The 25679-nt window shown below is 38.2% G+C and overlaps 1 protein-coding gene across 2 annotated transcripts in view; it reads right to left on the reverse strand.

Moving 5' to 3' along the window:
- The window catches only part of CDC42 (cell division cycle 42), a 50752-nt gene extending 25285 nt beyond the window's left edge, over nucleotides 1-25467 (reverse strand). The window contains exon 1 of one of the 2 annotated variants that reach the window (XM_074218186.1): nucleotides 25386-25464. The gene's annotated coding sequence lies outside the window, so the exon portion shown is untranslated. Of the gene's footprint in view, nucleotides 1-25385 lie in introns of both variants that reach the window. The other variant, XM_074218187.1, reaches the window with a different exon arrangement.
- Between the last annotated feature and the right edge of the window lie 212 nt (nucleotides 25468-25679).

The following is a 25679-nucleotide window of genomic DNA, read 5'->3' on the forward strand; positions in this document are numbered from 1 at the left end:
TTCCAGGAACATCAAGATTACTATTCCTCCTCCATTCTGTACTGGTTTACACATCCTCAGTTAATTTTTTTTTGGGGGGGGGGGCAGGAGTCAACTTATTGTTATTAGAAAGAGCTATCACCTTAAGATAGACAAAGTGCTTTTACTCATTCGATACAAAAATTCTGTAAGATAAACACTTGGCAAATCTGTAAGATAAACATTTGGCAAATGAGAAAAACGAAATAAAGATTAAGTGATTTGCCAAGGATCTTTCTGCCTCCAAGTTCCATGCTCTATCCACTGTATCACCAGTACCACCTAAAGACATTTGTAAGTTAGAAAATATTCTAAGAAATGAGACTCAAAACAGTTGTCTGTGATATAAGAGGAAAGACTGAAAGAAGTAAGGATAATTAGCCTAGAAAAGGGAAGGAAAGTCAATAGCTTTCTTCAACAGTAGAAGACTTTCATGGGAAAAAAGGAATGGACTTGTCCTATGGGGACCCACAAGAATATGTGGAAGTTGTAAAAAGGCAAACTGACATTCAGCAGCAGAATAGAGCTATCTAGAACGGAAATGACTGGCTCAGGAAGTAGTGAACTGGCCTTCACCTGAAGTCTGCAAGAAGAAATTGAATGATTGCCTCTCCCCCCTAAAGTATTTTTACAAGGAAGGACTCCCATACAGAAGACCTCCAAAATCCCTCAATTCCAAAATTCTGCGACTATCATGCAACCCTAACACAACCCTAATCCTAAACAGTTCATGCTATCTAATTTTTAAAGTATATGGAATACAAGAGCTTTCCCACCATTCTAGAAATATCAGGAATTATTTGGTGACTAAGATATCCATACTTTTTGACCTAGAATACATTAGATATAGCCCAAAGTTTACCCCCAAAGAAGAGATAAGAAAACTCACCTTCTCCTTTTTACAGAGAAAGAGATGGATGAGGATAAAGAAGAGACCTATGGACATGGATACGATTGACTATTTAGATTCATTGAACTGGTGGGTTTTTTTTCCTTTTTTTATTATAAGACACGGTTCTTTGTAAGGGGAAATATAAGTGATGTTTAAGTAAATCATATGGATAAAAAATTGAAGGAAAAAAAGAGTCCAGAATTGAATGCCAAAATTTTTCAGACGCAAAGTATAAGGAATATTAACTGATCTTAGAGCCAGAAGACCCTGACTCGAGTCCTAGAATACATCCTTATATGTAAGTAACCCTGAAAAGTTTAATCTTTCTAGGTTTCTATTTCCTCATCTGTAAAAGGGGAATAATAATATTTGTTTCACCTATTTTTATAGAATTGTTATGAAGAAGACAATTTATGAAATGTAATGTACTTTAAAAAAAGGGGGAAAGATGCAAAGCTAAATGCAATACAAGCAAAGATTTTTCCGTTTACTATCCTTTTGGAGTCACTAGTCCTAAGCACTTAGCTTAGAAGACAAATTTGAGACTGTCAGACATAGTAACAAGTTGTTTAGAGTCTAAATGGATTGAACTGAAGATATCAAATACCTAAAAGAAAAGGCTAAAAAAAAATTATCAGTTTTGCAATGTATAAAATATCAGTTGTAGCAACCTGTGAGGGAACTAGGCCAAATATATCATTGAGAGAGACTCACATCAGTAGCAGGAAAGAAAAAACTATTATTACCATTTTTCAATTTACTATCAAGTGATATTAAAAAATTATTTGGCAAAAATAATTCAATAGTCTCTAGTTTGTCAAGTTTACAGTATGGCTGAAAATGGGATCTGACAAATTATAGCATGAAATGACAGATTCTAGTGATCATCAATAAAATACGAAATTGGCAATCCCCACTCTCCTGACACATTATTACCCTAACCTACAATGTTGTATGAATTTTTGGGGACAAGCAATAATTTTCTAAAATTTTTGTCTGAGTTATCTGTGATTGGTTTTAGAAATGTATCAAAGTTGACCATGACACTTCCTTCTCATAATAGGATTTGCAAAACACTTGTATGTGTTATTATCTCACTTGATAAACTCTAGTAGTTCCCTATTACTTTCAAGATCAAGTGGAAAATTCTGTTAGGCTTTTAAAGTCCTTCCTCCTTTTTTCAGACTTCTTATACTTTCCTTACCTCCAAGTATCCTCCATGATCTAGAGATACTGGCTTCTGTGCTATTCCTCCAATATCTCCACCAGTCCATAAATTTTCTTTTTTTTTTTTAAAGTTTTTTGCAAGGCAAATGGGGTTAAGTGGCTTGGCCAAGGCCACACAGCTAGGTAATTATTAAGTGTCTGAGGCCAGATTTGAACCCAGGTACTCCTAACTCCAAGGCCGGTGCTCTATCCACTGTGCCACCTAGCCGCCCCCAGTCCATGAATTTTCACTGGCTGTACCCCATGACCTGGTATGTTCATCAAGGCCTCCACTAATCCATCAATTAACATTAAGCAGCTTCCTAAGCATCAGGCACTGTGTTAAGTGTGGGAGATACAGAGGTAAAAAGAAAGTTTCAATCTCCAAAGAACTAGCAGTCTAATGAAACGTCACATAAGGACATACTGCAAATTTCTTTTAAGGAGGAGAAACCGAGCAGGTTTATTGATAAAATCAATTTAATTATTTACTATGTCCTCATTAATTTGCTGGATTCCCTGGGCTTCTTTGACGAGGCTATCAAATAAGTGGCTAAGGTTGCAGGCCCCTGGCCCAAAGTAATTTTATATTTGCATTATGCTCTCAGCTTTCCCCTCCCCCCACCACAGACATAAAGCATTTACTATGTTATGAATAAATGAACAGGAAAATTGTTCCCTTTAAAAAAACTTTAATTAAAAAGCCATTAGTCCACAATTATTCTGTTTTCAACAAAACTGTCAAAAGAATTATTTTCTAGCTCAGTCAGTATACAAGGTACTTGAGAAGAGACAAGTGTGGGATAGTTCAAAAAATTAAGAATCAGAAGACCTGGGTTCAAGTTCTGTCTCTCCACCACTTACTATCCTACATAACCTAGGGCAAGTCACTCTACCTCTCTCAAATTTCCTCCCCTATAAAATAGGAGTGGTCTAAACGACCTAAAGATTCCTTTTAGTTTAATTATCCAAAAAACATTTTATCCATACCTGTCTTAGATGACAGAAAAGAAAATGACAAATACTGGAGGGACTGTGAAAAAAACAAGTGCATTAATGTGAACTGGACCAACTTTTCTGGAGAGCAATTTGAAACTGGGCCCAAAGACTTTAAAAATGTGCATACCCTTTAATCCAGCAATACCATTTACTAGGTCTATATGCCAGTTATCAAAATAAAAGGAAAAGGAAACAGGAAGTCATTTTAGAAAACTTTGGGCCCTTTTCCAAAGCTAAATACAATATTAAAAAGTACTAACTGGGGGGGGGCAGCTAGGTGGCTCAGTGGATAGAGCACCAGCCTTGGAGTCAGGAGGACCTAAGTTCAAATCCTGCCTCAGACACTTCATAATTACCTAGCTGTGTGGCCCTGAGCAAGCCACTTAACCCCATTGCCTTGCAAAAACCTAAAAAAAAAAACCCACTAACTAGATATTTTTGTGGTGCCAAAAAAAATGGAAACTGAGGAAACGTTCATCAAATGGGAAATGGCTAGACAAACTGCTATATGAACGTGATGCAATATTATTGTGCTATAAGAAATTAAGAAGATGGTTTCAAAAATTCTTCATGAACTGATACAAAATGAAGTGAGCAGAACCAGAACATGCTATAGGGAAGAGCACTATATAAAGACAGTCAACTGTGAAAATCTTAGGAGCTCTGATCAATACAATAATCCACCACATCTCCAAAAGATTCATGATATAGTTATCTCCCTTCAGATAGATGACTGATGGACTCAAAAATGTGAAAACTGAAACAGATTTTTTTCCTTGCTTTATTTTACTTGAGAAAATGGCAATCAAGGAAATATTTTATGTGACTTCATATGTATAATGGATTTTGCATTTCTTACCTTCTTAATGAATGAGAATAGGAATAGAGGGAGAAAATTTTGAATTGAAAATTTTTTTTAAATTAGCAATATTACATTAATGAAAAAAATGTTAACTTCTAAAACTCATTTTCCTCCAGATAACATACTTCCATAAAGCAGACTCCATCTGACCCCAGATTTGTCCTGATTCATACATTAATCTACCTATGAATTTAACCAATAGGACTGATCTGGTTATGAAAGAGCCTCTCTCCACCCTATTCATTTACAAATGGCCCTTCTTTATAATATTTATGTATTTTCAAAACACATTTCTTCAAAAAGATGCCCACTTACAATTAAAAGTTATCATACAAGTACATATTATATACATACATACATATACATATGCATATATACTATATGCACTTAGCCTCAGTATAACTGTTTTCTTTCATATCAGAACACTACCTTGAAATTCAACTGGCACAAAGTCAGCAAATCTAGGTCCCCTTCTACTTGGCCTCCCAAGTCAGCTTTTAGTCTTTAATGGGAAAAACAAAAACAAAAATCTAAATTCTTGAAAAAAAAAATTTAAATAATTTAGGACATTTTAAATAGCTAGGTTCAATTGTTGAACTCCATAAGAGCAAAAAGTCTCTCAGCAGTTCTAGGGCATTTCATTTATAGCCAGGATATAATATGGAGTCTATTTTGAACCTTATAATTTGCTGACAAACTGTAAGTGGGAAGTAATTTTAGAAAACTTTGGGCACTTTTTCAAAACTAAATACAGACCTAATGGAGATGTGTTTTTTCCAATGTAAGTATTTCTTACATAAGACTATCTTAGTTTTGAAAGTCACAGAAGCCTAGATTTATAGTAGCTTGCCTGCATAGTTCACTAAAAACAGTTTTCACTTTGAAAACTGTCAAATTTTAGAAAAATTTACTTCTCAGTGAAAGTGCAACACTTTAAGAAATTTTTAATAATTCCAATAAATTTCTAAGAAATTAACCAATTCTTCATTTTCACATCAATTCTCAAATTACATCCTTAAAATTACTTTTTATTTCTAGCTAATAAAATAACAATCAAATTCCCAAAAAAGGTCTCTCTTGTGCTAATTGTTTCACAGGTTGAAAAAGAGGATGGTAGGTGATTAGATGATGATTGAAATGAATAATAATGTCAACAAAAGAACCTCTTTGGAAGTTATCTTACATTTTTCCCTGATTTGCATCACTGATCACCTCCATTCCTTTTCTCTATAGCAAACAGCATATTAACACCTTAGAATATTTTGAAAATGGGGGGGGGCACACCACAGAATCTTAATAATTAGCTAGCTGTGTGACCTTGACCAAGTCACTTAAACCCACTGGCCTTGCAAAAACAAAAATAGAATATTTTGAAAACATTAAATACAGTATTTACAATATTTATCATTAAAATGGAAAGCAATTACATCAAAATATAGTTATCAAATATTTTTAATAAGTTCAGGCACCACTGTTTAAGAACCCGAGTAAGAGAAATCAAATTATAACAATTATCCAAAATCCACTGTAATAATGGCTTAAGCAAGTCAATAAATACTAGCAAGTATCACTAAGTACAGAAATTTCTATGGTTGTATAGAGTACTTATCTTGAGAAACCACCCAAGGAAAAAAATGGAATCCACTAATTACAAGAAAATACTTAATTATTAAATTAATCAAGTATCTGACAGTCCATAGGAAATGAAGGACCACAAAAGCAGTGTTCAAAAGTGCTGTAAAAACGTTAACTATTATTATTATTATTGCCTTTCCATTAGTATCGTACAATTTGGTAGATTTGTAGAAAAGATGGCTAAATGACAAAAAATATTGCTGCCTGAGGGAAAAAAGCTCTAATCCTTTCCTCTTACAAACTGAATCTGGAAAGGAAACTGCACCATATTACTTGGTAGGAGCAGTTAAGAACATATACAGCATTTTAGTACTAAGGATCAGTTATTATCATTAACAGCTCCAGTCTTTGCATTAACTTATTTTTCATCAATATGGAAAGGGGCTGGGGGGATCAGATTTAATACAAGACATCAGGAGTCATCCAGTCAAGTCCTTTCACTACAAATGAAACTCAAAATAGTCTTATTCAAAGCTGTATGGGTATCAAGCAGTAAATATAGAATCTGATTTCTACGTGTAAGATGAAAGGTAACTGAGAAATGACTGCTATTAAACCCAAAAGGCAGCATACAAACATTTTTTTTTATATCAATCCTCAAGATTTGGCTTGTAGACCAAAGCTATCAAAAAAATCCCTCCCTACTGTTTTCCTTCTATTAACATGACAAGAAACTAGACTATCCAGAATTTTTAGTAAACCAAAGTCAGAGTGAGAGCAGTTAACAATTTCCAATCCCTCAAGCTATTCTTCAGGTCTGACTATAGAGCTAACTGTGCCCAACCCTTTAGTTTTGTGCAAAAGGAGTCATACTGAGCAGTAGAGTCCCCCTTTCATTCCCATCTAGACCTTTCAATTCTAAACAACAATTAGGCAGTCCCAAAGATGATTGGGTTCTCTGTATTGCAAAGATGTAAGCATCTCACAAAATGTTGCTGGCTAAGCACAAACTGACAGAAGTCAAACAGAAGCGGCTCCTAATTTGAGAAGGAGGAGAGAGACTGTGACAATGATTTTGGTTTGGATTTGCTGGTTTTTCATTTTTCTTAACAATACTTTGTCTTCTGGAAAACTGAAAGGTTTTCAATAACTAATTTCTGAATGATAAATGAAAGATCATATACTATTTCTCCAAAGCATCCCACCAACAGGTAGGACCAGCTTGCAGTTAATTCCTCTTCTATTATTCATTAACTTACTGAGGGGCTGAGCCAAGAATACATGGTTTCAAGTACCACCTGACATACTGATTGTGTGTGACCCTGGGCAAGTCTAGTGCTTAACCTTTGATGTTTGAAGGCAACTATGCTGGACTATAAATTGTAGTCAAAATCCCAAAGTGCATTCATAAAAATTTCCTTAGGAGTTCCTAATACCATTGAAATCACAAGTTTAGCACCTGGTCTTTTCCTAAAATGCATTTACTGGTCTAAAATATCTCTCACATTATGGTTTTCAACAAGAAAGGTTATAAGGTAGACTGACACTTCCCTTGGAAGGACCTGTCAGAGATCAATGTCAAATTGCCTTTCTATAGTCAAACAACAACCTGTTACAGAAGAAGCATTTAATAAGTATTTGTTAAATTCAAAGATATATTCCTCCTACAACATTAAGAAATGTAGGTTGGAACAATAGATATAGCACGGCCCTGGAGTCAGGAAGACCTGAGTTCAAATCTGACCTCAGACACTTAATAATTATCTAGCTATGTGACCTTGGGCAAGTCACTTAACCCCATTGCCTTGCCCAAAAAAAACAACAAAAAGAAATAAAAGACATGTAGGTCAAATAAAAACAAAAGAAAATATTTTAAAAATTGAATTTTTTAATAATCTGCACTGTGCTTCAATATATATGTTCATAAATCAACAATAATAGTAAGCAAATTCCAATTTTTCTAAAAAAAATTGTCAGGAATTAGTTCCCTGCAAATGGTATGTCTCTATTTTTAAATCTATAAATCCATGTTCAAATTTGAGATACAGGGAGTATCTCCTTTCAGGTGATCCTAATAAATAAGGGCAAGGGCACGAAAATGGAAAACAAAGACACCCTCTCACACCTGTAGTTACAAACAATCCCCTCAGGCCTCAAGTTGTCAACAGGGAGTATATTTCATCTCCAGATGAAACTACAGATGGTCAGTTCAATCAATCCCTGTATCTTGGAAGCTGTCACCACTGTGGCAGCAGAGAAGCAGGTTGTCCAAGTCCCAATCTTCTTGACAGTTTCCAAAAACCCATTTAGTCAAATACTCGAAGATTGGTACTGTCAGTCATTCAATATACTTCCCTACATTATTCATCCTAAAATATATATAGATGATGAAAATGTGGATCTTTTCCTTGTTAATACCTGAGTAAATGTTCATAATTGCATTCCCCTGTCTCCAGACTTCTGCAGTAAAAATGCCCTTACAATCACACTCCACTATCATCTTCCACCTCTCCCTATCTGCTGTATCTGGTGGCTTCTTCACCAGGGTCTCTACAAACATGTCCATGTCTCCCCAAGAGCTTAAAAAACCCACACTAAATGGACCAAAATCCCTCTAACTAGGTATTGTCCTCTTTCTCTTCTCTCTTGTGGCTAAACCTCTTTGAAAAAGCTGTCTACAGTAGCTGCCTCCCTATCCTTTCAGTCTTCTAAAGTCTGACTCCTAGATTTTTTAACTTTCAACTTCAACTGTCAAATCAAACAGGCATTTCTCATCTGAATCTCTGAAATCATCACCTTTCCCACCTTCTCTCTAGTTTTGTGACACTGTTCTCTTACTCTCTTCCCAATTTCTCCAGGATCATGGTTGTGTCCCCTAAGGCTCTATACTGAATCTCTCTTTCTGATCTATACACTATAATAGCAGATGATAATCTCACTATTCTCTTTGCAAAGATCCCCAGATCTATTTAGCCCTAGTCTCTCTGCTGAATCATAGTTATAAATCCCTAAACCACCTCTCAAACATCTTAATATGAATATCTCATAAAAGCTTCTAATATTCAACATGTGATTCAATAAGCAATAAGCATGTATGAGTACCTACTCTGTGTCAGGAGGCAGTGGCCAGAGCACTGGTCCTGGAGTCGGGAAGACCTGAGTTCAAACCCTGTCTCAAATACTTGATAGCTGTATGACCCTGGGCAAGTCACTTAATCTGTTTGCCTTAATCCATGGGAAAAGGAAATGGCAGACTACTCCAGTACCTTAAAAAAAAAAAACACAACCCTTTGGACAGTATAGTTCACAGACTAAGAAGAATTAGGCTGCACAACCATGTGTCAACAACATGCTAATTAAGCAGGCCCTCATCACCTCTTGCCCTCTAACTGATCCTTCCTGCCTCCACTCCAATCCATCCAACACTCAACTGCCAAGGTAATTTTTTAAATCACATATCTGACCAAGTCACCTCTCTGCTTGCACAACTCCTAGATCAAATGTTGAAGGTCTCTGACATCTAGCTCTTTATAACATGGCTCCTTTTCCTTTACCACTCTCTACAATACAACTATATTGTCCAATATGGCATACCCAACCCTGGTTTCCATGCCTGTGGATTAGCTGCCCCCTGGCCCCTTGGAATGCCTATACCTGCTGTTTCCTTCAAGATGCAATACAAACCGGGCAGCTAGGTGGCGCAATGGATAGAGCACCGGCCCTGGAGTCAGGAGTACCTGAGTTCAAATCCAACCTCAGACAACTTAATAATGTATGGCCTTGGGCAAGCCACTTAACCCCATTTACCTTGCAAAAACCTTAAAAAAAAAGATGCAATACAAACCCCATCTTCAGCAGTCTTCATCCATCCCTCACTGCTAGCTCCTACCCCCTCAGATTTCCTTTCATCTACTATGTACTGATCTTGTCTGTACCTACTAGTTTCTTACATGTTGTCTCCATCATTATATAAATTCTCTGAAGTGAGGTGCTGCTTTTGCAACATAAACACATAATATGTATTTATTAAATCCTTGATTGACAGTTATGTTTACTCAACTAAAATCTCAGCTACATGAATAGTGGGGAACATATACCATACATTATTTCCCCAAGTCCTCATGAAGCATGTACCATGACTATATAAGCAAGCAGGGAATAATGGCAACAAAATGGATCTTAAGACAGAAAAACCTGAGTAATTCCCTTACTCTACCACTCATTTACCATTTACCTATGTGAAAGTCATTTACTTCCTGTGGACCTCAGTATTCCTCTTCTATAAAATGATGGGGCTGGATGTCTAGGATCCCTTTCTAGCTCTAAGACCTTATGCTCCCATGATATATGAGATGCACAGATGCCTCATAGTTAAAATATTATTTCTGGTCTTAATATTTGAAAAGGTATAGACATATTTTTGTTTCCAACAAAAGGGATCTATTGGTAATAAACTGAATATTAGGAGAAAGAAAGAATACTTGAGTCGTAAGCATGGATGAATGAAAGACTGGTGGTGCCCTCAACAGTAATAGAAGTTGAAGAGGTATGGGTCTGGGAAGAAAGATAAGGAATTCAGTTTTGGACATGTCAAATTTAAGATTCCTGGTTTGAGATATCACAGCTAAAGATGTAAGTCAGCAGTGAAGTTAGGGCTACATTAAGTATACTTAACCATCAATCTAGAGGTGATAGATGAATCCACAGAAGCTGATGAGATCACTAGATGAAGTAATATTACCAGCATAGCAAATAGCTGGGACCTGAAAGGCAATGCAATAATGAACTGAGAAGGAATAGGAAGAAAATTATGGCGAAAGCAGAATCCTGAAAACTTAGAAAAAAAGAGAATGCCTGACAGTGACAAATGCTACAGAGTGAAGAAGAAGAAGGACTTTAGATTTGGCAATTAAGAGATCAGTAGTAATTTATAAGAAGCAGTTTTGGTTGAATCATGATGGAAGACAGGCTGCTAAGTTAAGAAGGAGGCAAGGAAGTAGAGGCACCTATTGTAGATAGCCTTCCCAAAAAGTGAAAGCTATTGGGGAGCAATGAATCAAGTGAGCACTTTTTGAGGTGGGGGGAAACATGGACATTTGAAGTCAGTTGGGATCCTATCAATAGAGAAGGAGAATAAAGACAAGTTAGAGTGAAGAAGCTAGAAGTGGCAGTCTGCTGTAGATGAGATGGAATGGAATCATGAAAGCTTTGCTTTAGTAAAGAAGAACCTCTCTTTATGTGAAATGGGATAAAGTTAAGGGCAGAAGGCAACTTGAGTGATATGAAATGAGGAGGGGAAAAGAGGGATCTCTCAACAAACTGTCTCAATTTTTTCAATGAACTAAGGCAAGCTCTTCTTCAGCTGAGGAGGTGGTAAGATGTAGGAGGTTGAGGAGGGATAAAAGGTTTGCAAAAAGTCCCAATGGTAAATGTGTTTTGTGCAATTAAAGCTCAGTCAAGGCTGAGCAACCAATGTGTAGTGAATCAGGACAGCATAGTTTCATGATTATCTCCAGCTCCATCTGAGTAGAAAGGCCAGCAGAGGTGCAGTGATCCAAAGGGTGAGGCTTGGCAGGGTTAAGATTAACAATAAGGAAAAGGGGGGGTGGCATAGTGGCATAGTGCATAAAGCACCAGCCCTGAAGTCAGGAGTACCTGGGTTCAAATCCAGTCTCAGACATTTAATAATTACCTAGCTGTGTGGCCTTGGGCAAGCCACTTAACCCCGTTTGCCTTGCAAAAAAAAAAGCCTAAAAAAAAAAAACAATAAGGAAAAGAGTATTAATTCAAAAGAAGACAGAATAGAATTGAACTGGATTTGCCAGGAGTCAAAATGGGGAAAACAGCAAAGTGTTTCTCAGTAACCCATAACTGGGTTAATGGCCTGGGAAAGAACTATGGGGTAAGGGATTGGTGGTCAAAGGTAAAAAGACAAATAATAGGGTTTAAAGTTACAAAGAAGAAAGAAGTGAAATGACAAGACAAGGCAATTTTCAGAGTTAAAGAACATGAAAGTGGTGCATTTGTGAATGACAACCAAAAGAGCATGACCATCTCTGTCTGTAGATGAGATGAAAAATAAATTATAAGAAATGGGCAAGTTGAAAACTGGAAGCTAAGAGTAGCTGAGGAATTATGATAATCTATGTTAGTATGAGGGAAGGAGTTGAGGAGGAAAGACTGTGAGTCAGGCAATGAATTCATGGAGAAAAGATGTCTAGTAGAGGCCCTTAGGCCATAGCTATCAGAATATGAATTATAGGTGGTAGCTCTGGAATGAATGAATGAACTTTAAAGGAAGCACAGTTACTAGTGATGGTGGTGGAGAATTTCACACTAGAAAATTAACAATGGGGAAAGTGTATCCTAACTCTCTTAACTTCAACCAGTAAGTGGAGGAAATAAGTGAAAAAAATACAATCATTGCTGGAATGGGTAAGAAGGAAGGAAAAATTTTATATATTATATGAGAAGTTATATGATATATGAGATGACTCTCTTGGAGGAAGCAAAGCAGTAAAATACTAGGGGGAACTGAAACTATCTAGAAAAAAATTTTTAAAGTGAATGTTTCAGAATTACAAAGAACATGCATGGCTCCTAAGAGAATTATGAGAGAAGATAGGTCCGTGGACTCCTTCACAGATGTAGGTTTGGAATACTTTATATATTTTCAGGCTTTTTTGATGTATTGATTGGTTTCAGTAATTTTATTTCTTTTCTCTTCTTTAAAATATATTCTCTATTAAGACAGCTCTCTAGAAGTGTGAGTAGAAGAAATTTAGACAAAGAAAAAAATTGTTTTTTAAAAATCAGATTTCTGTGGCAGTACTTGTTCAAGTATCAGCAGAAGAGGGTTCTGGGAAGCTTATTTTCTGCTTTTTTCCTCAAACGATATTTTATCTGTAAAGCACACAACATAGTGCCTGGTACATGAGTAGGCACTATATAAATATAAAAATATAAATGCATATTCCCTTGACCTGTACTCTGATCACCAAGATAGTTTGTCACCAAAGGAATGGAGTGGAGCAAGGATATGTATATAAAGATCATATCCAATTTTTTTTTCTGCTCAAGAACAAAATTAAAAGTCTACAAGTTGATAACATGTTTCTGTTCTTTTAATAGAGGTAAAGAAAATTAGCATAGCATTAAAAACTTATAAGAACTGAACTATAAAACTTTGTGTAAAATATGAATTCAGTCCTCAGAAGTGATAGTCTTATTAGGCAAATAAGAATAACACATTAAGTGCTAAATTATGTAGTCGAGGGACCCATTAAGACAACCTATGTTGCAGTTAGAGAATGCTGGACAAGTTGGTATGTAAGGTAAGAGATAGACAGGAAACATTTGTAACTGAACTTCTTAGATATTTCAGATTCAACGTGTCAAAAACTAAACTCTTTTCCTTAAAACCTAACCCTATTCCAAAATTTTCCCCATTCTCTTTCAAATGTACCATTATTCTTCCAATTGCTCAGTAACAACCTCAGTCATCCCCAACCTCTCATCTTTCAGTCCACATAGCCACTATCCATAGTTGCCAAATCTGGGTAATTTTTACTTTCATGATATTTTTTGAATCCTGAGTCATACATATATCCTCTTCAGGCCCTCATTAATTCTTACTTGGATTTCAGCAATAGTATGTATCCCTGTCTGGATTGCTATGGGGGCATGATACAGTGGATAGAAGGTGGGCCTTGAGACCAAGATGTCCTGAGTTCATGTTATACAAGCTCTGAAAGAATGGCTGTAAAAGCCTGTAAATCACAACCTCTCAGACTAATACTACATTGCTGAGAAACTCCACCTGCATGGGTAAGTAGTTCTCTATGCTAGTGAAAGAGTAGCAAAGTCAGTCTCCATTCCTACTGACTATGTCTCAAGGCTCTAATCGTTCCAATCCATTCTCCACAAAGTCAACCAATCAATAAGCATTTATTAAATGTACTGATAAAAAGCACAAGGAATTTAAAAAAAAAGCTTAAAAAAAACAAAAAAAAAAGAGTTCTATCCTCCAAGAGCTCCCATTCTACTTGGAGACTACATGCAAACAAATGTACATACAAGATGCCCTAAGGAAATATCCCAAAAAGATGGCATTGATAGTCAAGTGGAGGGGGCACAGACACCAAAGCCCAGTGACATTGCCTCTAAAACCAAATATAAACCCATTTGGAAGAAAAAGTTCTTTATAATCTCATTTCAACTTCCTTTCTGGTTTTCCTGAACACTCCGCTCTCCACTCCACTCCACATGGAGGTCCTGCCAGATGGGCCCTCCTCTTCATGTTCCTCACTCCGCTCTCCTAAGTTCTGCTCTGACCTGGTCATCTCCCCACTCCTCCATGCCAGGATTCACTCTCTCCTCACTCTTGGCTCTCAGAAATCCAAGATTCTTTTTTTTTTTGCATAAGATTTTGTACTTTTTTTAAAATTTCATTTATTTAAGGCAATGGGGTTAAGTGACTTGCCCAAGGTCACACAGCTAAGCAATTATTGTCTGAGGTCACATTTGAACTCAAGTCCTCCTGACTCCAGGGTCAGTGCTCTATCCATCTGCTCCATTTAGGCTGTTCTCAGTTTCCCTTTGCAATCATCAAGCATTTTTTTCAGTATTTCCCATGATTTTTAAAATTAATTATATTTGTTTTCCAATTATATAAAATAGTAGTTTCTAACTATCATTTTTTGTAAGATTTTGAATTTTGGGGCAGCCAGGTGGCACAGTGGATAGAGCACCGGCCCTGGAGTCAGGAGGACCTGAGTTCAAATCCGGCCTCAGACACTTAATAATTACCTAGCTGTGTGGCCTTGGGCAAGTCACTTAACCCCATTGCCTTGCAAAAACTAAAAAAAAAAAGATTTTGAATTTTACAATCCCCCCCCACAGAAGGTAGTCTGATAGTCTTTACATTGTTTCTATGCTATACATTGATTGATACTGAATGTGTTGAGAGAAATCATATCCTTGAGAAAATAAAATTATTAGATAGCAAAGTTCAGTTCACGAGCCACCTCCTACACTAGCTGTTTTTCTTGATCCATGAATGCCTTCCCCAAAAACATCAGCATGCCTTTTATAACTAGTTGTATATGGGCTGCCAGGTGGTGTAGAGGATAGAGCACTAGCCTTGAGACAGGAGGACAGGAGCTAGAATCCAACCTCAGACTTTGCTGTGTGACCCTGGTCAAGTCACGTAACCCTGTCTCACATCTGGAGTCATATTCCATCATCCTGATTCCTATCTGGCTACTGGACCCAGATGACTCTGGAGATAAAAAGAGGCTGGTGACTTAGCACAACTTCCCTCAATCCAATTCATGTACAGCATCATCTCCCTGGTATCATGGTCTTCTTTGAGAAAAAAAGGACAAACATCAAAATGCATACACTTTTATGTATATGATTATTTCCAGTGGCTGGTACAAAGTCTGTGAATAAATGCTTACTAAAAGAATTGAAAATCAAGTGAATGTCCGTCAATTAGGGAATGGCTGAGCAAATTGTGGTTATATGTATGTTATGGAACACTACTGTTCTATTAGAAACCAGGAGGGATGGGAATTTGGAGAAGCCTGGAAAGACTTGCATGAACTGATGCTGAGTAAGATGAGTAGAACTGTACACCATGACAGCAACACAGGGGTGATGATCAGCCTTAATGGACTTTACTCCATCAATGCAATAATCAGGGACAATTTTAGAGTACCTGCAACAAAGAATACCATCTGTAACCAAAGAACTGTGGAGTTTAAACAAAGACCAGTCTAGGACCTTCAATTTAAATAAATATATATATATATATATATATATATATCTTATTTACTACATAATTTTGCTATCTCCAATATTTTATTTTCTTCTCAAGGAAATGATTTCTCTCTCAACACATTCAATTTCAATCAATATATAGCATGGAAACAATATAAAAATTATCATGCTGCCTTTAGGGGGGAAATTGTAAAATTCAAATTCTTACAAAAAAAATGATAGGTAGAAACTACTATTGTATATAATTGGAAAACAAATATTAATTTTTAAAAAAAATCATGGCAAATACTGGAAAAAAATGCTTGATGATTGCAAAGGGAAACTGAGAACAGCCTAAATGGAGCACATGGAGCAGTCCTCAAGCAGTGGCTGGAATAATATGGTGGGCTAGATTATGGCGGGAGAGTCTTGAAGAGCAAAGCAAGGGACTGGACTTACTAGGAAAGACCATATACAGTCATTTTAAGTTCTAGTACAGAAGAATGATCAAAAAAATATTCCAGAAAATTAGTGGGGTAGCAGTAATCTACTCTTCTCCTATACTATATACTCCTTCAATAGGTCTTGTCAGCTTCTAAGGATTTAATTATCATCTCTTTGTCAGTGATTCTCTAATCTACATATTCAATCCTAACTTCTCTCCAAATCTCCAGACTAGACTCCAACTGCCTATAGGACATCTCAAAACTTGATGTTCCCTAGACTTCCAAAACTAAAACTCTTCCCCCAAACACTCCCTATTTCTTAACTTCCCTATTACTGTTTGGACTTCATCCTCTCAGTTCCCCAAGTCAACCTAAGTTGATAGTTGTTTCCACTTGCATCCAATTCTAGGACCCTCATTTGAGATTTTCTAGGCAAAGATTTTGGAGTGGTTTGTCATTTCCTTCTGCAGTTTATTTTACAGATGGGGAAACAGAGACAAACAGTTAAGGACTTGTCCAAGGTCAAACCATGAATAGGTGTTTTGAGTCCAGATTTGAATTAAGAAAAAGGAGTCTTCCTAATTTCAGGCCAGACACTTCATTATACCACCTAGCTCCAGATCTAGATTATCCCCTCAATTCCTCATTCTCTCACCCTTCCCCATATTCAAATATTTATCAAGCCCATCAATTCTAACATCCCTTGCAAACAAATACCTTCTTTCCTCCGACACTACTACCACCCTGGTCCAGTCCTCATCATTCTGCTTCATTAACCTTTGGTTGTCTTCCTTACAAGTCTCTTACCACTCCAGTCCATCTCCACTCAAAAATCAAATTAACCTTCCTGATCTTGGTCACATTTTTATGATTTTTTAAAAGTGGGCCCAGTCCATCTCCACTCAAAAATCAAATTAACCTTCCTGATCTTGGTCACATTTTTATGATTTTTTAAAAGTGGGCCATGAGTCTTTCCAAGAGTTTCATATCCTGTTATTTTTGAACTATAGATTCAAGCACCAAACAAATTCAAATTAGTCACACCCTCAGCAGTGGTCTCTTGTGTTTCTTTGTGTTTTCCAGTTGCTCTTCCCATCTTTTTGTGCTTTAACATCCACTTGTTCATGCCACACATCAAAAACTATTGAGATCAAATATGGTAGTTCCATTGACTGTCAATGATGGAGACAAAAGCTATAGGGGGCAGCTAGGTGGAGCAGTGGATAGAGAACTGGCCCTGGAGTCAGGAGTAGCTGAGTTCAAATCCGACCACAGACACTTAATTACCTAGCTGTGTGGCCTTGGGCAAGCCACTTAACCCCATTTACCTTGCAAAAACCTTTAAAAAAAAGCTATAGAAAACTTCATTATTCTTTGTTCCATTTTTATTGTGATTATATATCTTTTTTCCATTTTATATTTTATTAAATATTCCATGACTTAACTGGGTCTCTCACTAAACCTTCTAGAAACCTAGAAAGTTTCTTGCTGTTTAAAATGGGAGATACCAAGAAATACTCCAACACAAGAATTTTAAAACAATTTTATTCTACACTGGTGTTGTCCTTGGCTGTCAGACTTTTCCAGACAATCATTTACTGGCTGAAGCCAGGCTCTTTGGGTTTCTTTTTGGCAACTGATAATAACTTAATAGACAGGAAATAATTGGTTAATGTAGGAGTCATTTCAGAATCATCTGTGCCGAGTCCACACAAGTTTGGCAAAGAGCAAAACCAATACCAAAAATAGAATAAAAATAAGGGAAAACTGATTAAGTACAAGTGAGGCAATTCCAATTTGATTCATTTAAACAAACTGAGAAAAATGTGAATTGGATAAAAGGATATATAGACAACCACTATTTCTTATATGCTATTATTTGCTGCTCCCCATGTTCATCACCTCCCTATTTTCTTCTTCAGATATGAATCATATAAAGCAGTAAAGAGGCAGCAAGTTAGAGTAGATAGAGAGAACCATCAAGACTGAGATTCAACTCCCTCAGATAACTCTTCCTGAGTTACTCTTTGAAACCTCAGTTAGGCTCCACTCCCTATCATCCCTTCCCAAAAAATCTAAAACTAAGTAGAAAAATAGATACTAATCTTCTCATGTCCAGAATTTTCTTGACTGGACTACTATATATCCGTGTGGTCTAGAGACTTCTGGAGGATTCACTAAACCCTTTCAAGAGGGTCTCAAGGTCAAATGTCAAAATATTTTCATCGTTATTTTAATTTTAAATGAGTTAACATGTAAAATGTTTTTCAGTCTTAAAGTGATATATAAATATTAACTATCATTAGCTATTATTATTTCTAGCATAGTAAATATCAACAAATTTACCCCACATAAACAAAGAGGGGATCCTTTTTCTTAAAAAAAAAATGTAGCCTAGTGGGGCAACTAGGTGGCACAGTGTGGATAAAGCACCGGCCCTGGAGTCAGGAGTACCTGAGTTCAAGTTCGGGCTCAGACATTCAATAATTGCCTAGCTGTGTGGCCTTGGGCAGGCCATTTAACCCCATTTGCCTTGCAAAAAAAAAATGTAAAAAGGGTCTAAGGTGGAAAAGTTTGAGTACCCTTATTCCACAGTAATGTAATTGAGAGTGTTTGCAAAAAAGAAAGCCTGAGATTTCTGAAATATTTAAATCTATATTACATGAATCATTTGCCTCCTTTCTTATTCCTATCTTCCAACGTATTTTTCAAGGCCCTTCTCTAATTATGTATTAAAGTTAACAAGCAAATTATTTCATTTGAAGGGAAATATAGTGCTGTTTTGTTTTATTTCCAGTAGAATTGTCTACCTCTTCATCTAACAGAGTAGCAAATAAATATCAATTATCTTGGATAACCTTTTTATAAAAGCTAATTAGGAGCACTTCAATAAGGAGTAAAAAAAAATCTTATGAAAATAAATCTCCTCTCAACTTTGAATGCAAGATAGATAGAACCAATTCTTCTATTTGCTTTATTCCAAGAGAGGCAATATACTTTGTCTTCTAGTTTCATTTTTGGCAAGAATGTCAAGATTGATGATTTCTTCAGCTCCTCCAGTAGGTTTTTCCACTCTTGGGTCACTGAACAAGAATCTCAGTTATAATACCAACTCAATAAGGTGTTGTTTGTAGGTAGTATAAAAACCAATGTTTAGCATCTCTATTCTCTGCCCCGCAATGCAGAAGCAAAAGCTAAAGGCCTTTTCTGCATTTTTCTTTGTTTCATAAGGTAATCACAACCCAAAGTAACCCAAGTTACCAGTTTATAACTGTAAGCCACTACAAACATAGCTGGAAGGTCCTCAGAAGGAATTTGTACCAAAGACTAGTGCTCAAAATATGCTTAAAATAACTGAAAAGAGAAAAGACTATCCAGCAACATGCCTTAAAAGAAATAATTGTAGGGGTAGCTAAGTGATACAGTGGATAGAGCATCAGCCCTGAAGTCAGGAATAACTAAGTTCAAATCTGGCCTCAGACATTTAATATCTGCCTAGCTATGTGACCCTGGGCAAGTCACTTAGCCCCACTGTCTTAAATTAAAAAAAAAAATACTAATAATTGTGGCATGATCTGAAATCATCTACTACACAGAGAAACCAAAATACAAATTTGGTTAAATTAATCTGTTCAACCACAACAGTAGGACTAACCATTCAGCTGTAAAGCTGGAAGGAATCTCAAAGAAAACCCCTCTCACTTTACAGATAAGGAAACTGATGCTCAAGAAGTTTGAGGTGACTTGCCTAATGTCACAGGGGTAGTAAAAGAGAAAGGCAGAATTTAAACATACATCTTCTGACTCCAGGAAATTAAGAGACAGATGTCCAACATCATATCTGAATACAAAATATATCATACTAGTCAAGTCCTTTTCCTTCTATTCACCCAAGTAAAGCTAGTAGAGTTCCCCTGAAGCATCTTCCCTCCATTCCTTAACTCAAACAATACAAAATGTAACTATTGAAGTCTGAGATCATTTAACACCAGAGAGCAGCAAGCATTCAAAAAGAAAACCTCTTAGTGCTGAATTCATAACTACACTGGAAGCTCAGTTTTGCTCCTTAAACCCATCTCCAACAAAAAATGATGAAAAGTGGTGATAAAAATCCATCTTGAGTAGAAACATATTGGGATAAATAGATGTGACTGTATATGTGGATTTGTATAAACTACAGAGCAACCTGAACTTGAGCTCATGCCATTCAAGCATCAAATGAAGAAACTGGAGAAGCCTTGAGGGAGCCGTCCTCAAGTTCTTAAAGGTGTTGACGATGGAAAGTGTAGCTAATCCAACTTCCCTTCTACTCTTATTTTACAAATGAGGAAACTGGGGCCCACCGGAAGTTCTAGGTTACAAGGTTACACGTATTGATAGAGAAAAGGTTTAAACCTAGGTTCTCCACCTCCAACTCCAGCAAGAATTTTTCATTGTACCACAAGACCTTTCAAAAGGCTAAAAAGGACTAAAGCCATTACTGTTAATGTTCCAGGAAAGCTAAATCCAGGACACCTGAAAAGCAAGCACCCTAATCCAAAGACACTATAGGTGGAAGAATCAACCCCCAATCCCAATACCCAATCCCAATGTACCTATTTTATTTGAGCCAAGTGGGATGAGTGGAAGACTGGGAATGGAAATATTTTATTACTGTTAACTCCCAGGTCAGGTCTGTTTCCTTCTTCCTATTCAGACCCTAAATTTCTTTTACCTAGAAAATACTATACACTCCTCCAAGTAATTCCAAATTAAAGTAGCCATAAACCTCTCTTCAATAATACATAATACACAAGCTTCAGTAACTATTAGCACATAAACTTTAGTAATTATTATACATAGCTTTAGTAATTTAGAGATTAGAAGCAAAAGCAAGGTAAAAGCATCTCCTCCTTTCATAGAAATTGATAGGGGTGGCCAATAGAGCACAGGCCATGGAGTCAGGAGTATGTGAATTCAAATCCGGTCTCAGACACTTAATAATTACCTAGCTGTGTGGCCTTAGGCAAGCCACTTAACCCCACTGCCTTGCAAAAACCAAACCAAAAAAAAAAAAAAAAAAGAATTCTCATCTTGTACAACCTTTCCTCTTTATACCAGCCCTAAAAATACAGATTCACAAATATTAAATTATCTTTAAATACTAATGAATCCCTCCCCATAGCTATATAATGAACAGAGTAAAATAAATAACTTGAGGGACCAAAAGTAAAATAACCCAAATAGCTCAAAAACATTTACATCAAATCTAGTATTAACTAAGCTAACCACTAGCTTTTAAGTTGTACATATAATACCTAAAAATTATAGCCAAAAACTACTTTTGACATTGGAATTCATGGCATTCATTGAAGCAACACAAATCTTTATATATCATAATCCCTAAAGTACACTAGTCATTCCTAGTAAGAACATACATCATTTTTTAAAGAAACCTCATTTTCAAAGTTTTAAATTTCCTTTCTACTAACAAACTTTGTTGCCAACAGAATTCAAATCTAACAAAAATAGTTGGTAAATCAGGAAAACATACACCCTAACAGCAACATGGGGCCGGGGGAGATGATCAACCTTGATGAACTTGCTCATTCCATCAGTGCAACAACCAGGGACAATTTGGGGCTATCTGCGATGGAGAATACCGTATCCAGAGAAAGAATTGTGGAAGACTGAACAAAGACTAAAGACTATTTATTACCTTCAATTTAGGAAAAAAACAGATATCTTATTATGTAATTCTGCTATCTCTTATACTTTATGTTTCTTCCTTAAGGATATGATTTCACTCTCAATCACATTCAACTGAGATCAATGTATACCATAGATGTAAAGACTAACAGAATGCCTTGGGGGGGGGGGGGATTGTAAAACTCAAAATAAATAAAATCTTTCAAAAAAAGTTGGTAAATAAAGGTGATCTGTATCATTGCTTATCTCATTTTTGCCACAACAGAATTAGATTTCTCACCACCTTAATGAGAATTGCTAAAACATTAGTAATTACTTTATCTACATTTTCATGTCTGAAAAGCCATAGAGAGCATTGACTTATTTGTCTACTTGGAAAAGCTTGTCACAGTCCTCCTATTTTTAGATATTCCCTTCTAGAAGCAAGGAAGGTGAAAAGGGAAGAGAAAATAAAGCAACATAACCTGCTGGAGGACTGTGGTATCTAAGATGTGATAAAGATGGCAGCTGAAATATTTCAGATGAGTAATAGGAAAAGAAAAAAGTCTAAGCAGATGACCAGGAATTGGATTCTGTTTTTTAAAGGGGTTGGGGGAGGGGGGGTCAGGTGGGAGAAGACCGTAGGTTAAGGATTATGGTTGGAATTGAAAAGCTATTAATTTTTAAATGACCAAGAGGATGAGACAGTAAAAATAATTTACGCTTAGAAGTACAAGAGAATAGATTACTATACTTTTGAGGTCCTAGTAAAATCTATGGAAGGTGACAGGATGCAGGAGACAATGGTGAGAGGTAGATTAGAAGAACTATACAATAATCAAAATCAAAATATAGAGTTATTTAAGAAACTTAAGGAAAAAGTATAGAAAATTCACAATAAAAGACCTACCTATCATTGTGGCCAGAAATATTTGCAGCAAAGTCATGTAACTACACTCCTCAACTGATTTGCAACACACATGAAAAAAATTCAGAGGTTAAATGACTCCCTCAAAATTGACAAAGCTTACGGGGCAAGCCACAAAAAAAACCTAGGGACCCAGACTCCAGATCAGCATTTTTTCCATTATACAAGATAAACCAGGATGAAGCAATACCATGGAAGCCATAAAGTGCAGATTTTTAAAAGGTACCAGTCTAAGGAAGCTCAGATAAAATTGTCAAGAGAGGAATGGGGATTAGGGTTAAATCCCATATATGACAAACAGTTGACATACTTAGCAATTCTACAAAGTTAAAAAAAACGCATTTTCCTTTCTTGAGAAAAAGAGGAAGGACCCCAAGGCAAGTAACAAAAGTGTATCAAGAAAATTTGTATTCAAGGAATTTTATAAGTACCTAGGCAACAACATAGTTTATCTTGAATCTCTAAGACTTATCCTTAACATTCTCTGGATGTGAAAAGTAAATTCAAAACATTCTTTTATTTCTTTAATCACGTTTAAAAAAAAAACTAGTGAAGCTTCAACAATAACCTGGAAGGGATACATCAGGGATAAGCTTTCAACTAAGGAAAAACAAGCTACCAAACCCAAGATAAAGTTTTACATGGGCAGCTAGGTGGCACAGTGGATAGAGCACCGGCCCTGGAGTCAGGAGGACCTGAGTTCAAATCCGGCCTCAGACACTTAATAATGACCTAGCTGTGTGGCCTTGGGCAAGCCACTAAACCCCATTTGCCTTGCAAAATCCTAAAAAATAAAAAAAATAGTTTTACGAAATGCAGGGCTTCACTCAATACCTGCCTGGTATTAGTTAAACCTACATCCTCTAGATTGCCTTCTTTAGTTCCAAAATTAGATCAACTTCACAACTTCCTAACAAAAACTCAGAATCAGTTAGCTCTAAAAGAGTTAATTCAGTAGTGCTGTGGACATAATTAATGAAAGAGCTGTAGCATGAACAGGTATTTCAAAGCAGTAATTCATCTTGTAAATGAAGAAAGTGAGGTATAGAGAAATTATTACCTTGCCTGGTCATTAAGTGTCTATGGAACAATCTGAACTTTTCTGGCTCCAAGACCAAGTACTCTATTCACTACACCAAGCCACTTCTCTCTCTCTCTCTCTCTCTCTCTTTAAGTTTTTGCAAGGCAATGGGGTTAAGTGGCTTGCCCAAGGCCACACACAGCTAGGCCATTATTAAGTGTCTGAGGCCGGATTTGAACTGGGGCACTCGTGACTCCAGGGCCGGTGCTCTATCCACTGTACCACCTAGCTGCCCCCAAGCCACTTCTCAATGTGTATTTTCAGGGCTTTTAGAAATGTTTTTAAAATTAATTTGCAATCCACAGTTGCCTCAACCAGTCAACAACCAGTGTCTGTTTGGTTTCACACCCAGAACTCAATAAAATCTCAACCATGTGATTACTTACCAGAGAAGTGAAATTTGTAATTATTAAACAGACATAACTTTTAAAGCTTCTTCTAAACAGCTAAGAGTCTCATTTTAATATTTCTAAATATTTTCAAATAACATTTCTAAACAATTTCTAAACAATATTTCTAAAACAACAATTCTTTTTCAAGGAAAGATCTTCCAAAAAGATTCAAGCTACATAAAAAAAAAAAAAAGACTTCCTCAAACTATCAAGACCAGGGGCAGCTAGATAAGAGTGGCCCTGGAGTCCCCGAGTTCAAATCCGGTCTCAGACACTTAATAATTACCTAGCTGTGTGTGGCCTTGGGCAAGCCACTTAACCCTATTTGCCTTGCAAAACCTAAAAAAAGAAATATCAAGACCGCTTGAAAAATGAAAGATCAAGGATACACAGCCAGCGTATCACAAAAAGCTAAATATGCTTTCTCATATCAAAACTAAAGCCTGTGTGACTTCAGTCCATAGCTCCGCTTGGTACACACACACACACACACACACACACACACACACAAAGGAAAAACCAGTTCAAACTACATGTTCAAACATGAGTTGATCATACTTATATGCATCACGGCAGTGTCAAGTTTTCAAAGTACATAACGCTTTTGAAGTCCAAAGATTAGTACGTTAGGATAAAAACTCACCGGCTGAAAAATTACTGACTTCTTCTCAGAGGGCATTATTTCTAAAAATCTAAAAATGTAATTTTTAACTACGAAATCTAGGGAGGACGGAGGGAAAGCGCGGCTTCACATTCAGACTGCAGGGGGAGGGGGGACCTTGAGCCTGATGATGAAATAAATGCTATTTAATAGGCTGATCAAGGTGGGGGGAGACCGGGTGCTTCTGTTTTTGACTGGGTCCAGTTCCCCCAAGAATGCAGGCCCCCATTAAAGGGCGCCGGGGCCGTCCCCGGAGGATGCTGCGCGGCCTCATGCGGCCCGGCCCGGCCTGGGCAGGGCGCCGGTGTGCGAGGCTGCGGGCTCCGGCTCGCGGCGACTCGGGGGGCTGCCCCGGCTGGGGCCATGACGTCACCCCAGCCCGCATTTCGGGGGGCTTTAAAGCACCCGGAGGAACAAAGGCGCTGCCCGCGGGAGGGGGCCGGGGGCTCCGGGGGGCGCTGGCCGCGCGGGGCGGGCAGGAAGGGCGTCGCCGCCGCGGCCCGGGAGCCCGCACGGACCCGCTTCCCCGGGGCGGCGGTTCCGCTCCCCTCCCCCCGCGCCGCAAAATGTCGGCGGCGAAGCAGGAAGTGGGCGCCCGGCCGGAGGGCGGCGGCGGCGGCGGCCGGGGGCGCCCCCTCCCCGGCGCCCCCCGCGCCCCCGCGCCCCCGCGCCCCCGCGCCCGGCTCCCGCCGCGGCCGCTGACAGCTCGGCCCGAGGACCCTCGGCGCCCCGCCGCCCCCCGGCCGCCCCGGGCGGGCCCGGCCTCCCTCGCCACCGAGGCGCGCGCAGACCCCGCCGCGAGCTGGCGCCGGGCGCCGGGCGGAGGCCCGCGGGGGCGGCCAGGAGAAGGGGGGCGACCTGCCCCCCGAAAGAAGCCCCGGGCCCCCCGCACTCACCTCAGCTTCTCCGCCGGGGCGTTGGCAGCACGGCGCGGGGTTTCCTCCGCTCCCGGGCAGGGGCACGCCGCTGACGTCAGCGCGCACGCCACCCGGCGGGGGAGGGCGGGCGGAAGCGGAGGAGGCGCCGGAGGATTGGAGAAGACGCTGCGCAGCCGCAGCAGGAGCCTCCGGTCCCTGGGCCCCGCCCTCTAGCTGGACATGCGCAGTGTGTAAAGGCGCTTCCTCTCAGCCTCCTCTCTAGGACCTTGTTCTTCCTGTAGAGGAGACCTGGACTCTAGGGAGCTGAGTTCT

This window comes from Macrotis lagotis, chromosome 1 (genome assembly GCF_037893015.1).
Source record: "Macrotis lagotis isolate mMagLag1 chromosome 1, bilby.v1.9.chrom.fasta, whole genome shotgun sequence".
In the NCBI taxonomy this organism is placed as follows: domain Eukaryota; kingdom Metazoa; phylum Chordata; class Mammalia; order Peramelemorphia; family Peramelidae; genus Macrotis; species Macrotis lagotis.